The 15,758-nt window shown below is 44.8% G+C and overlaps 3 non-coding genes across 3 annotated transcripts; 2 read left to right on the top strand and 1 right to left on the bottom strand.

Moving 5' to 3' along the window:
- Positions 1-1,486: 1,486 nt before the first annotated feature.
- On the bottom strand, positions 1,487-1,559 carry trnav-cac (transfer RNA valine (anticodon CAC)). Its single transcript has one exon. It is a non-coding gene; the product is annotated as a tRNA-Val (tRNA).
- A 5,140-nt stretch (positions 1,560-6,699) lies between these two features.
- On the top strand, positions 6,700-6,771 carry trnag-ucc (transfer RNA glycine (anticodon UCC)). The gene has a single exon. It is a non-coding gene; the product is annotated as a tRNA-Gly (tRNA).
- Positions 6,772-15,420: 8,649 nt separating this feature from the next.
- trnav-cac (transfer RNA valine (anticodon CAC)) lies at positions 15,421-15,493 on the top strand. The gene has a single exon. It is a non-coding gene; the product is annotated as a tRNA-Val (tRNA).
- The last annotated feature ends 265 nt before the right edge of the window (positions 15,494-15,758 follow it).

Raw genomic sequence — 15,758 nt, forward strand, 5'->3', positions numbered from 1 at the left:
AAAAGGCCTTGTTCACAACTAGACTTAAAACAAGGGACCTTTCACATGGGAGGTGCACATGATCACCACTAAACTACAGTAACTTCCACTCCACTAAAGATTTACAACGTGACCAGCAAACCACGTACAACAGCTCTGACGAGAGAGACAAAAAATAACCTGTTTCCACCCGGACTCAAACCAGGGACCTTTCGTGTGTTAAGCTAACGTGAAAACCACTACACTATGGAAACTGCTGTGGTTGTAATGCCCAAGAGTGGACATGGAGTTAATTACAGACCGGGCCAGCGTATAATATTTTGAATGATAAGTCATGATAAATTCACACATAAAAAAGAAAAGAAGACGTAAATCGCAGATATATTTGTGGATCTGACAAACATGTAAATAATTTTGAGACAAATCTCCCCCCTTAGTTGTCGATATCAGATTTAAAAAGAAAAAGAAAAAAAACCTTTCTCATATGAAAGGAACATGATAGCCACTACACGACAAAACTGCTACTTTTGCTGCATTCACAGGATGCTACAGCGACTTGTCGCTGTGCATCACTCCTGGGCGTTTGATCGCGGGTGGTCATCGCGCACGTAGCCAACCAGAGAAGAGGGGGAGGGGCCTTACCTGTTGGAGGTGTGAACAACCACACATCCTCATGATGCAATAGTAATGGGCACGGCAGTTCTTTTGAGTGTACTGCATCATTTAAAGCAGTTCTATAAAAAGATTCGTTCACCGAATCGTTCAGTTCATTTTCAGAGACTCATTCAAGTGCTTCCTCATTCCGTTCATGATCCATCCCTGAGGTTCATGTTCACTCAACACATTCACCGAAGGACGATGCGTTGTTGTTGTCACGTAAACTAGGAAAGGCGGGGAGATTTAAAAAATCAATCAAACAAACAAACAAAAACCTTCAGCTAAATTACCACCTACCTATCTCTGACTCGGCAAACTCTCGAACACCCGGCTTCGGTTGTGACTCATGAACATGTGTGCAGCGAGCTCAGCTACCGAACATCCTTCCGCATCCCCTGACGTCCAGCGAGGCTCTCACTTTTCTGCATTCCACTGCGGTGGACAGCGTCGTTGACCAGCACCCGCCACCCGGGCTTCCTGCTCACTGTTATTGTCATCTGATTAGCGTCTTTGGTTGTCTTGCGAAGCGCTTCATAAGTTTAATGTATTATTATTATTATTATTGTGAAATAAAAAGCTTAATAATCACATTAGAGACACAGAGGGAATTATATATGTGTACATACATTTATTATTAAATTACATTTATTTTAATTATGTGTGCTTGTTTCTATGTGCTTGACTGACTCAACATTAGCCGTTAGCTTGAAGAAATGGCTGCTAGTGCAAGCTATCCCTCGTGTAAAAACCACGTGTTAATTGCAGATATATTTGTGCCAAAGATTTTGACACAAATCTCTCCCACTAGTTTTTCATGGCAGATAAAAAGAAAAAAAGAACGAACAAGCCTTGTTTCCACCCGGTTTCGAACCAGGGACCTTTTGCGTGTGAGGCAAACGTGATAACCACTACACTATGGAAACTGCTGGTTTGATTTGTCTAACAGACCCAACAGTACTTTTTGGAGCTGCCAGCCAGCAAGCCGATGGGAAGAAAAATCTGCATTTGACGTTTTGGACGGTAAATCGTGGAGTAATCAATCATTGATTCATTCATTCATGTTCCGTCCCGCTTCTCCTCACTCGCCTTTGAAAAGTCTGAGGCGCTCCCTTCAGGCCAGAGGGCACGAGAAGAAATTCAAACAGCCACCGCGGTTTTGGGCACATCCTCCTGAGCGCACAGGCCCATGTGTCTCTCTAACCCTTCCCACCATCACCAACAGCTGCAGAAACGTGCGTACGCCAGCCATGAATTTGGCGTGAGGCACCGCACATTTCCACGCTCATTTCACTCTTGATACATCTGAACTTTGCCGTGAAAAAAACTTGCGCCACGTTTTTGTGCAGACGTTTTCTGGATTTGAGCGACGCCATGTTTCAGTCGGAAAGCCACAGTAGGTTTTTGCACATGAGGCCCCTGATGACTTGTTTCTCCTGGATGTGTAGATGGTCGTCGTGAATCTGTTTGTTTTGTCCTTGTTTCCTATTTTTATTTTCGGATTTTTAAATTTTTTTTTTAGATTATTGATTCGCCTTACACGCGAAAGGTCCTCGGTTTCGAAACCGGGTGGAAAACAGCTTATCGTTCCAAGATGGCGCCTACCAGTGTGGTAGCCTCGGTAACGCGCTCTCTAGTATTGTCTTTGTTTTTGTGTTTTTTCGTCCGTCTTTGGAGACCCTACACGACTCACTTACACAAGGGGAGACTTGCTAACCATCAAGGAGGCTACTCCGGACTTTCTGTCACCAACGTTCGCAAATCCGCTCAGTTCTTTTCCCCGAGTTACTTACCGGGGCGGCGTCCGCGGTTTTCGGCGCATGGAGACGGAAACGGCGCCACAGAGGGATCCAAGTGAAACTCGGCAAGAGAGGACACAGATTGGCGTTCCTGTCGATCCACCTCGCGAATGTACGCTCCCTACCCAACAAAATGGACGAGCTTCATCTTCTGTTAAAGACCAGTAAAGACTTCGGCCGTACCGCCGCCATGTGCTTCACGGAGACCTGGCTTTACGACGCTGGACCCGATGGCGCCGTCATGCTTCCCGACTTCCATATTCATCGAGCGGACCGCGACATGGAATCATCGGGGAAAACAAAGGTATGCTTCTATATCAATGAAAAATTGTGTGCGGACGTCACGGAGCTCAGCACACACTGCAGCCCGCATTTGGAGTCGCTGTTTTTGAACTGCAAACCATTTTACTCGCCGCGTGAGTTTGCATCATTCATTCTCGCTGCCGCCTTTATTCCGCCTCAAGCTAACACGAACACCGCACTGCTAACGCTCGTCGAACAAGTCAACGAAATTGAAAAAAAAACATCCGGACTCACCCCTCATGATTCTCGGGGACTTTAACAAAGCTAAACTCTACCACGAACTCCCTAAATACAAGCAGCACATCGACTGTCTTACCAGGGAAAATAACATTTTAGACCACTGCGACACGATGCTAAAAAACACATAGCCGTGCTATACCTCGTGCCGCCCTGGGCTCGTCTGATCACTGCTTAATTCATGCGCGAAGCCTACAGTGAAAACAGTGAAAAGGTGGACCGATGAAGCAAAGATGGAACTTCAAAGCTGCTTAGACTGCACAGACTGGCGTGTCTTTGAAAATTCAGCTGGCAGCCTGGATGAATATACGGACACTGTTACATCCTATATCAGTTTCTGTGAAGATGTGTGTGTACCAACAAAATCATTTCGCACATTCAACAACAACAAGCCGTGGTTCACTGCTAAACTTAAGCAGCTTCGCCAAGCTAAGGAGGACGCATATCAGAGCGGGGACAGGGCCCTGTATAATCGAGCTAGAAACCAGCTGGATTTACAGCTTTCTGACGGGCAGGACACAGCAGGTCAGGGTGTGGGAGGCCACCTCATCCACACGCAGCATCAGCACTGGGGCGCCCCAAGGTTGTGTCCTCTCTCCGCTGCTCTTCTCTCTCTACACGAACGACTGCACCTCAGCGCACCCGACTGTCAAACTCCTGAAGTTTGCAGATGACACCACTGTCATCGGCCTCATCAAGGATGGTGACGAGTCTGCATATCGACAGGAAGCGGAGCGGCTGGAGCTGCGGTGCGGCCGACACAACCTGGAGCTGAACACGCTCAAGACTGTAGAGATGATCGTGGACTTCAGGAGGCATCCTTCGCCACAGCTGCCCCTCACGTTGTCCAGCTGCCTTGTGTCAACCGTCGAGACCTTCAAGTTCCTGGGAATTACAGTCTCTCAGGACCTGAAGTGGGCGACCAACATCAACTCCGTCCTCAAAAAGGCCCAGCAGAGGATGTACTTCCTGCGGCTTCTGTGAAAGCACGGCCTGCCACCGGAGCTGCTGAGACAGTTCTACACAGCGGTCATCGAATCAGTCCTGTGTTCTTCCATCACAGTCTGGTTTGGTGCTGGTACAAAAAAGGACAAACTCCGACTGCAACGGACAATAAAAAGTGCTGAATGGATTGTCGGTACCCCCCCCACCCACCATTGAGGACTTGCACGCTGTCAGAACTAAGACAAGAGCGTGCAAAATCCTCTCGGACCCTCCGCACCCCGGTCACCAGCTCTTCTAGCTCCTTCCCTCAGGTAGGCGCTACCGATCAATGCAAACTAGAACTAGTAGACATTCCAACAGCTTCTTCCCTCTTGCGATCAACTTCTTAAACACTTAACCTACAATTCCATTACAACATGCTGGCAATTTTTTTGACTTGAATTCGTTGTTTTTTTACTCGTGCACTCACTCTAGTTGTCTCGCCATGCTGCACTATTTGCATACACTGGCCACTCATGCCAGAGTAGCATCTGCTCCATTTGCACACTGTTTGAGGAGTATCTGCAACATTTGCACAACCAACATTGTCCCAGATTATCGCACTCCTCGTCACTTTAAACCGCATACACTCCTTGAAGTCTCGGCGCCCTTTGCACAATGGTCTTTGCACCGGACTATTGCAATATTAGTCATTCGAACTGCTCTAAGTGCGAGAGGACTCTGCATCTTTTGCACAATTGTCAAAAAAAAAAAAAAAAAAAATGTACTGGCATTACCAGATAACTAGCAACCCTTTACTGCTCAGTGACTATTTTTTTGTCAATGTCTTTCTGTCTCTAAAGTGTTCTCTGTCAATTGACTGTCTGTTGTCGTACAAGAGCGGCTCCAACTACCGGAGACAAATTCCTTGTGTGTTTTTGGACATACTTGGCAAATAAAGATGATTCTGACACTGATTCTGAAGAATGAGCTGGAAGCGACGTCTGCGTCGAAGTATTGAGAGGGTGGCCGCCAAGGCGAGCCCCGAAAGATTCAATGAAAAGCAGGCAACTTCGACAACTCAAACCATGTAGAGCAGCGGAAGAAGGCTTGTAACCAGCACAGAAGAAATTGCACAACCCAAGTGGTCGTTGTAGATGCACCAGAAGAGTTGGGTTCTCGGCCTTGGAAACGACAGGGTGGGCAAAAAGATGGCACCGAGGTGCGCTTTGCAAGGTGTACAGAACAAGTGCACAGGAAGTCTGAGCCCACGTCTTGTGCTGTTGAAGCCTTGCGTCTGTCTTGCTGTACTTTGTCACGCAGTAGGTCAAACACGTCCTCGGACATGACAGTGATGTCTGCTGCAGTAAAGATATATATATTTTGTGAAGATATCAGGTAAAGTTAATTATGGAAAAACAAAAAAAGCAAGCGATAACCAACCATTCTGGCAAATGATAATAATGGCAAATGCATTCACACTTTATTTGAATAAAATGCAAATGACAGGTTGGATGAACACTCGGTTTACCTGCTACTTCTGATGTGTTTTGAAAAATGATGAAAATCTTATTGTAATTGAACACCCACACCTCATGTATGCATGTTCGAAATTGTATTTATTAGTACTCACTCACGAGTCACGATGTGTGACATCATAGTTAAGGAGCTCTGAGTAGCTTGTGATGTTCAAGTTGCCATCTGTCCAGGGTGAGACACTTTCCAGTCTGCCTGCTCGATGCTCTCTTTGACTACCTTGGTCTGTCTTAGTCGTGTTGGTGTTCGTTTTGCTGAAGTACAGTATGTCCGTGAAGGAATTTCAAATGTGTTTCCCAACCTTTTAGCTCTCGATTGTGCAATCATGAAGAAGTCTCACAAATTGATGGTTGGCCTCGGCTTGCTTCTTGCTTGAGGGTGAGTGTGGCTTTTCATATTACTTTTATTTCATGACTTGTCGACGGTTTATTGCATGCCCGTCATGTTTTTTTCCTCAATTGTTTTTTACGACTGGAAAACCAAAATGCGTCCATACTTTTCATCAAATACTTTACTGATTTAACTTTGATGGACATTCAGTGGCCTGGATTCAACCTTTACAGATTCCACTTGTGAAGTTTTGCGTTCTGCACTGCGCACTTCTCATCCTGCGCAGTGAGCAGTGAATCATGGGTGATGTGATTCGCTTCTTAGACTGGCCCATTCAATCGCGCCAGAAAAAAAACAACACAATTTAATACTCCCATGTTCCCAAACTTAATCGAGTCACGCTGAACAATTTATCATTAAAAGTGGTAAAAAAAAAGAAATAAAAAATAATTCAAAAAACACACATTCATCCATCTCAAGTCTGCCGTACGAAAATCTAATCTTATCTAATCTAATCCTAGGAATATGAATCGATACATCGATATTAAGAATGGATCATTGCACCCTGAATAATAATAATAATAATGATTTCTCCTTCCCTGGCAATATCGCGACACTCCCGGTATTAATCACTGTGTGCTTGTTTATGTGTGTGTGTGTGTTTTTGTGTGGTTGTATTTTGTGATGGGCTGGGCTCTTGAATATTTTTTTGCGATTTTAATTTGACTGTTTTGAAATTTGTTTTGACACTGTATCTACTAATATTGAGACTATACTTGCACATGTTTTGTGAAGCTCTTTTGTTTGTAATATATTTTTATTGGGTTTCTGCTTGGACATTGTTTCAGATTCAAAAAATCTCACTCCATGATTTAAAATGGTCAGTGGTTATATCAGCCGCATATATAGGATGCAGGTGTTGGTTGTATTTACGCAGGCGTTGGTGGTATAGTGGTGAGCATAGCTGCCTTCCAAGCAGTTGACCTGGGTTCGATTCCCGGCCAAAGCAAGATTTTTTAATGCAGCCCTATGGGGGGCACAAGTCAGTGCAAACTGTAGGCCGGTCCCAAGCCCGGATAAATGCAGAGGGTTGCGTCAGGAAGGGCATCCGGCTTAAAACTTTGCCAAACAAATATGAGCGTTCATCCAAAGAATTCCATACCGGATCGGTCGTGGCCCGGGTTAACAACGGCTGCCACCGGCGCCGTCAACCTGCAGGGCGCCGTTGAAAATTCAGCTACTGTGGGTCGAAGTCAAAGAAGAAGAGGAGGTGGAAAGCGGGTTCTTCGGCAGAAAGAGAAGAGGAAAACACAGAGCCTTGAACTGAATGTGGGACTTTGAATGTTGGGACTATGACAGGAAAATCTCGGGAGTTGCTTGACATGATGCTTTGGAGAAAGGTTGATATATTGTGTGTCCAGGAGACCAGGTGGAAAGGCAGTAAGGCTAGAAGTTTAGGGGCAGGGTTTAAATTATTTTACCATGGTGGAGATGGGAAGAGAAATGGAGTCGGGTTATTTTAAAAGAAGAGTTGGCTCAGAATGTCTTGGAGGTGAAAAGAGTATCAGATCGTGTGATGAGGCTGAAACTTGAAATTGAGGGTGTCATGTATAATGTGATAAGTGGCTATGCCCCACAGGTAGGATGTGACCTAGAGGTGAAAGAGAAATTCTGGAAGGAGCTAGACAAAGTAGTTCTGAGCATCCCAGACAGAGAGAGAGTCGTAATTGGTGCAGATTGTAATGGACATGTTGGTGAAGGTAAAAGGGGTGATGAAGAAGTGATGGGTAACTACGGCATCCAGGAAAGGAACTTGGAGGGACAGATGGTGGTAGACTTTGCAAAAAGGATGTAAATGGCTGTAGTCAACACTTTTTTCCAGAAGAGGCACGAACATAGGGTGACCGACAAGAGCGGAGGTAGAAGCACGCAGGTGGATTACATCTTGTGCAGATGATGTAATCTGAAGGAGGTTACCAACTGTAAGGTAGTGGTAGGGGAGAGTGTGGCTAGACAGCATAGGATGGTGGTGTGTAAGATGACTCTGGTGGTGGGGAGGAAGATTCGGAAGACAAAGGCAGAGAAGAGAACCATGTGGTGGAAGCTGAGACAGGATGAGTGTTGTGCAGCTTTTCGGGAAGAGGTGAGACAGGCCTTCGGTGGATGGGAGGAGCTTCCAGAAGACTGGACCTCTGCAGCCAAGGTGATCAGAGAGGAAGGCAGGAGAGTACTTGGTGTATTTCTGACAGGAAAGGAGAAAAGGAGACTTGGTGGTGGAACCACAACAGTACAGGAAATCCTACAAGGAAAAAGGTTAGCTCAGAAGAAGTGGGACACTGAGAGGACCGAGGAGAGGTGAAAGGAATACATTGAGATGCGACACAGGGCAAAGGTAGAGGTGGCAAAGGCCAAACAAGAGGCATATGATGACATGTATGGCAGGTTGGACACTAAAGAAAAGGATCTATACATGCGGGCCAGACACAGGGGTTGAGATGGGAAGGATAGTGCAGCAGGTTAGGGTGATTAAGGATAGAGATGGAAATATGTTGACTGGTGCCAGCAGTGTGCTAGCTAGATGAAAACAATACTTTGAGGAGTTGATGAATGAGGAAAATGAGAGAGAAGGGAGAGTAGAAGAGGCAAGTGTGGTGGACCAGGAAGTGGCAATGATTAGTCAAGGGGAAGTTAGAAAGGCATTAAAGAGGATGAAAAATGGAAAGGCAGTTGGTCCTGATGACATTCCTGTGGAGGTATGGAAGCATCTAGGAGAGGTGGCTGTGGAATTTTTGACCAGCTTGTTCAATAGAATTCTAGTGCGTGAGAAGATGCCTGAGGAATGGAAGAAAAGTGTCCTGGTGCCCATTTTTACTTCTTTTAAGAACAAAGGTGATGTGCAGCGCTGTGGGAACTATAGAGGAATAAAGTTGATGAGCCACACAATGAAGTTATAGGAAAGAGGAGTGGAGGATTGACTCAGGACAGAAGTGAGTATTTGCGAGCAACAATATGGTTTCATGCCTAGAAAGAGTACCACAGATGCATTATTTGCCTTGAGGATGTTGATGGAAAAGTACAGAGAAGGTCAGAAGGAGCTACATTGTGTCTTTGTAGATATAGAGAAAGCCTTTGACATAGTACCCAGAGAGGAACTGTGGTACTGCATGCGGAAGTCTACAGTGGCAGAGAAGTATGTTAGAATAATACAGGACATGTACGAGGGCAGCAGAACAGCGGTGAGGTGTGCTGTAGGTGTGGATGGATAGGCTGACAGATGAGGTTAGACTGGAATCCCCGTGGACCATGAGGTTTGCAGATGACATTGTGATCTGCAGTGAAAGCAGGGAGCAGCTCGAGGAACAGTTAGAAAGATGGAGGCATGAACTGGAAAGAAGAGGAATGAAGATTAGCCGAAGTAAGACAGAATATATGTGCATGAATGAGACGGGTGGAGGGGGAAGAGTGAGGCTACAGGGAGAAGAGATAGCAAGGGTGGAGGACTTCAGATACTTGGGGTCAACTGTGCAGAGCAATGGGGAGTGTGGTCAGGAAGTGAAGAAACGGGTCCAAGCAGGTTCAAACGGGTGGAGGAAGGTGTCAGGTGTGTTATGTGACAGAAGAGTCTCTGCTAGGATGAAGGGCAAAGTTTATAAAACAGTGGTGAGACCAGCCATGATGTACGGATTACAGACAGTGGCACTGAAGAGACAACAGGAAGCAGAGTTGGAGGTGGCGGAAATGAAGATGTTGAGGTTCGCTCTCGGAGTGACCAGGTTGGATAAAATTAGAAATGAGCTCATCAGAGGGACAGCCAAGGTTGGATCTTTTGGAGACAAAGTTAGAGAGAGCAAACTTCGATGGTTTGGACACGTCCAGAGGAGAAATAGTGAGTATATTGGTAGAAGGATGATGAAGATGGAGCTGCCAGGCAAGAGAGCTCGAGGAAGACCAAAGACAAGGTTGATGGATGTCGTGAGGGAAGACATGAGGGCAGTTGGTGTTCGAGAGGAGGATGCAGGAAACATGGATTACATGGAAAAGGATGACGCGCTGTGGCGACCCCTAACGGGACAAGCCGAAAGGAAAAGAAGAAGAAGAAGATTACGAGCAAGTCCTTTAACGTCTCGTCAACGTTTACATACCTGATGAAAGATGGACCCTCCATGGCTGAAGTCACGATGCAAGCTTCTTGCTGGTCTTGGAACTGATTACTTTTGGAAAGCCCCCTGAGGTTTTCTAGACACTGATGCTCTTTCATCACGTGACTGCGTACGTCACAAAGAGCGCAGCGTCTCCTTGGTTACACATACCGCACAGCTCGAACTGAAAAGAGTTTGGAAAAACAGCAAACCTCCAAATAGGTTATATTCGAACGCTTTTCCCAACGAGTAAAAGTCAAACTAGCTCATTCACATCTTAATAAATATACCGAGAGAAAGTTGCCTGGATGTTTGTTATTCGCCTATCATTCAGTTCTCACACGCTCGTACTCGGCCTCATTATAACATTTTTGACTATTTCACGTGTAGTATGCGGAGGACAATTTCGGAAACTGTCTGTAATAACAGTCTGGTCACTCCAAATTTAGATGTAATAACGGCAATAATGGGGCTTGAGTCGACATGTCGCTTTCAGTCTGTGTCTACAAGTTACACAGGGTGACAAATGTGGAACAAACTGTGGAACAAACTTTCCACATTTGCTTTTGTTTTTGGAAGTTACCGTTAGCGCGACGGGGTGAGTTCCAGTGTGTATCCTCCAAAATAAAAGCTCATGAGCTTAAACTAAGAAGTCAACGTAAAAACTCAATTAACTTTACAAAGTAGAAAACAAATCGTGATAAAACGCTACCCCTTACAATTTTAACGATGCTATCTTTTAATTTAACCAAAAACATTAACTGAAAATTAACTACTCTGTGTTTGCATTTACCATGTATATTAAATCAAAGTCAAAGGCATTGTTAGCCCTAAAAAAAAAAGAAAAGTAAATAATGAAACAGTGTCAGCGGTTCTGCAAAAAAATTAGGACAAAAAGGGCAAAATGTTTGCAGCTGTTGTTAATGCTGATGAATGTATCGTGGAAAACTTAATTTCAGTAGTTTAATTCAAAGAGTAAAGGTCAATATGTCAGCAAGGTGCTGACCTATTGGATGAACCAGGTATGTATAAATACATTGAGAATTCTTCATATGAACCATATATGGAAGTGTACCTTGCATAAATAACTGTGTGAACCCATATTGCTGAACACAACTTTTTTGTCCTGAGCTTACTCTGATGACTTGCACTGAATGGAATCAGCCAGAGATGCATCATCCGGAAAGTCGCTGCTGACAGCTAGCCTCAAGCACACTTCCAAATGATCATCAGTCATGGTGGAACGATACTTGGACTTGATGATCTTCATGTGAGAAAAGGCTGACTCGCACAAATAAGTTGAGCCGATTAATGCAGTCAAACAGGTTGCACATTTCCTCATGTTGGGGTACTTCTCCTCTGTGAGTAAGCACCAGAACTGTCCATGAGCTTTGGACTTCAGCGCAATATCGGCTTGTAATGTCAAAATCTCCTCCTCTACTACAGTAGAATTGAGGTCAAAGAGTGTTGTCATTTTGATGCGAGTGAAACAACCTCAGCATCTTCCTGAAAAGGGTAGCACATGAACTCGATTGGCTCGAGTAATGCAAAGTCTTTAAATCGTTTGTCAAACTCTGACAGACAATTATCAATCTGTTCTGTGTAGCGTACGCTGTCAAGCTGCACACATGATTTCCCTTGCGTCTCCAACTCCGACACAAGGTTTGTGAAGTTTGCCAAATCGTGGCGCTGGAGCTTTGAGGAGAAATGTCGCATTTTTCGTTTGAAAGCTTTAATTGAGGTTATCATATTGATCGCAGTTTTATCTTTTCCTTGCAGCTCTAAGTTCAGTTCATTCAGCATGTTGGTCAGATCAATTAAAAATGCCAAGTCCAGCAGCCACTGGTCATTATTTAATTGGCTATATTCTGCATGTTTAGCTTCACTGAGCAAAACCTTCATCTCCGGAGAGAGATCTCGAAATCTTTGCAGGAATTTCCCTCGACTGAGCCATCTGACATCAGTTTGCAACAGTCATTCTTGATAGTTGGAGAGCTCTGATCGAGGACAGTATTTCCTCTTGGTTTTTAAAGTCTTGGAACAACGTGTCCGCTGCTTCAATGAATGCCTCTTTCACCATCTCTCCATCTTGGAAGGATTTCTTGTTCTTCACGATTAAGTGGCTCACCCGAAATGAAGCTTCGGTGGCTGCCTTTGCTTTCGAAATTCGTTGCATGAAAAATTATTGCTGCCCGGACAATTGGGATTTTAATTCCTTTACCTTTCTCCTTCTCAGCTCGCTTTTCGGTGGGAAGTAAATGTCATCGTTTTTTATGCACAGTCTGAAAATGCCGCTCCGCGTTTCCTTTTTTCGGAATAGCGATGTTGGACAGGCAGATGAGGCAAACGCACTTTGAAAATGACATCGTAAAAAAATAGTCCTCCTCCCATTCCGTATGGAAGTGGTACGTTTTCGTCTTTTTACTTGGTCCAGCGCCCTCACACATTTTTATCCCTTAAGTTTAGTTTCTAAATTAAACGATAAGTCACTAGCTTGCAAGGAAGGCGCCGTTGTGTGCGCCTGCGCATGCCTGTCTGTGTACATCTGCATGACGCGATCTACCCACACTACCTTTGCGATCGACTGGTAGATCGCGATCGACGTATTGGGCACCCCTGGTCTAGAGCACGATACATGTAGTTGTTGTGTGTTGCCAAAATGTAAAGTAATGACACCAATGTAATGGACATGACTGACCCCCAAACCCAGACTGAGCTACATCGCTGTCTCCGATCCCCCGGCGAGACAGACGGCAACGGGTATGCTAGATTTAACTTCGCACACGGACGCTAAATGAATTACCAGCCAGTCCCAAGGAGCTCATCAAAGCTGCGCTACGGACAACTGGTTTCTCACTCAGACGCTAAGTCAATTAACTTTCACCCCCAGCCAGCCTGAAGTGTTTCATCAACAAATACTTTTTTTGGAGGAGGGGGAAACTGGCTTAATCACCAAGAAGGTGAGGAACCTGCTGTTTGCTGGCTCTCGTTCGACCAACTTGCCGAAGACTGGCTTAGCCAGGAAGCCCCACCTCGCACCATGAGGTGGCGAGGACACGTCGGACCCTTCCCCGCCGCAGGGCATCGTGCCAGCGCGCCGAGCTACCCTTTTGGGTGCCCGGGCAAACTCCGTCGGGAAGGAAGCTGGGGCAGCGCACGTCCGCTCCGAACGTCTTGCAAATAGCGACATACGGGCTCGGGCCGCCTTGCCTGGGAATTTTTTTTTTTTCCTGCTCTCCTTTTTCCTTTCCTTTTCTGCCAAATCCACCTGTTCCCCGTGCAGACCAGACCGGCCAAACATCCGGGAAATCGACCAGCCTGCGTAAATTCTGTTTCATGCAAAGTAAGTCCAGCTTGTGGTCTACTGAAAGTACAGATTAGTGCATATTTGTGTTTAGATGAACAAGAACAGGAACCCCCAGCTATATGCATTGTCAATACATGCTCATTCCACCCTCACATCACAAGCTCAGCCTCTTCCTACCAATGTTTGTCCTTCGTTTGCTTTTTCCTGCCTTGTTTCCTTGGAGATTCCCCCTGGTAGAGCTCATGAAATTTTCGAGAAAAATTCACTACCTGTATCATTTGTGTGTGTTTGGGTTCGACAAAAGACCTCTGGCTATCGAGAACCCATCTAATTCCTGTAGCAACCTTCAGATTACAAGACAGATAAAAGGTTTGTCGTCGCTTTCTCCGAAATTTTATACGTCGAAAAAGTGACCATTTACGAGACCAAATAGCTTGATTTATAACGCTGGAACATAAAATCACGCTAAACCGGAAGTGACGCAGGAGTCGCATCAGGCTTAAAACCTGGATAATGGTCACATCCTACAGTTGTTCTCTTAATTCCATCCCACTCACACAAACCAGCCAAATCATCTGACACGTTTGTCAGGTCTTGCTGTTCCTGATCCTGTCCTCATTCATTTTTGTTCCTCTCCCATCATTCAAACACACCAAGTTGTTATCTCTATTATTTCCATCCCATAATGTACTATGCGCATTAAAATCCCCACACCATACCATGCTACCTGTCATATACATAACCAGTTCATCCAATAATTTAAGTGGAAGCTTCATACACGGATTATTATAATGTATTATTTTTAAACCTTCTTTTGGAACCATTTATATAACTACATATTCTAATTCTATATATTTCCTTATAATTCTATATTGTATATCTTGTTTTAGAAAAATCACTCGTCCACGTCCACGACTCTATCTCTTCTAATGCTTTCATATCTGTTAATTACAAAATCTAATGCTGGTTTAAGCCACGTTTCCTGGACACAGATAACATCAGGTTTCTTTTCAAGTTCTTTCGTGAATCCTATTGGCTAATAAACCTCTCACGTTCCATTATATTATTAGCATGATATTTGATCAATCTGGATCCTCTGCCCAGATGCTTCTGTTCCACCTCCATTTTTGTGCCACATCCTTGCAGGCCTCATGCATGACAGGTTTTCTTTCAGTCCCAAATCCTCTCTGCTGCCTTCACACTAATTTCAATCCTTTCTGTTTTCTGTTTTACTGCAATTTCCACCCAATTTATGACGTACACCACACAGAGAATAACATTTTCTGTTGGCATGGCAATATTCTCACTCTGTTTTTTATTTTGGACCCGCTTCACTGATTTTATTGACCACTTGAACCGGACTGATTTCGTCTTTCGTACTTTGCATCCACACCCAAATGTCACCCTGTGTTCTCCTCCACATTTTGGACAACTCTGTCTCCCTTGTGTCCATTTCGTTGACATTTGGAACATCTGAGAAATCGGACCGGAAAAATCATACTTTTGCGTCTGTTGAGACGTATAACGGTTTAGACAAACAGCAGACAACAGCTCAAAAGATAAGCTGTTTCCACCCGGTTTCGAAACCGAGGACCTTTTGCGTGTAAGGTGAATCAATAATCTAAAAAAAAAATGAAAAAATCCGAAAATAAAAATAGGAAACAAGGACAAAACAAACAGATTCACGACGACCATCTACACATCCAGGAGAAACAAGTCATCAGGGGCCTCATGTGCAAAAACCTGAGTGGCTTTCCGACTGAAACATGGCGTCGCTCAAATCCAGAAAACGTCTGCACAAAAACGTGGCGCAAGTTTTTTTCACGGCAAAGTTCAGATGTATCAAGAGTGAAATGAGCGTGGAAATGTGCGGTGCCTCACGCCAAATTCATGGCTGGCGTACGCACGTTTCTGCAGCTGTTGGTGATGGTGGGAAGGGTTTGAGAGACACATGGGCCTGTGCGCTCAGAGAATGTGCCCAAAACCGCGGTGGCTGTTTGAATTTCTTCTCGTGCCCTCTGGCCTGAAGGGAGCGCCTCAGACTTTTCAAAGGCGTGAGGAGAAGCGGGACGGAACATGAATGAATGAATCAATGATTGATTACTCCACGATTTACCGTCCAAAACGTCAAATGCAGATTTTTTTTCCATCGGCTTGCTGGCTGGCAGCTCCAAAAAGTACTGTTGGGTCTGTTAGACAATTCAAATCAGCAGTTTCCGTAGTGTAGTGGTTATCACGTTTGCCTCACACGCAAAAGGTCCCTGGTTCGAAACCGGGTGGAAACAAGGCTTGTTCGTTCTTTTTTCTTTTTATCTGCCATGAAAAACTGTGGGAGAGATTTGTGTTAAAATCTTTGGCACAAATATATCTGCAATTAACACGTGGTTTTTACACGAGGGATAGCTTGCACTAGCAGCCATTTCTTCAAGCTAACGCAGAATGAAGGAAATGAAACATTAAATATGGTTGTTGCACGGGGCTGTAGAGCTACACCCTCTGTCTCAGCTTCCACCACATGGTTCTCTGCTCTGCCTTTGTCTTCCTAATCTT

This window comes from Phycodurus eques, unplaced genomic scaffold, assembly GCF_024500275.1.
Source record: "Phycodurus eques isolate BA_2022a unplaced genomic scaffold, UOR_Pequ_1.1 contig_134, whole genome shotgun sequence".
In the NCBI taxonomy this organism is placed as follows: domain Eukaryota; kingdom Metazoa; phylum Chordata; class Actinopteri; order Syngnathiformes; family Syngnathidae; genus Phycodurus; species Phycodurus eques.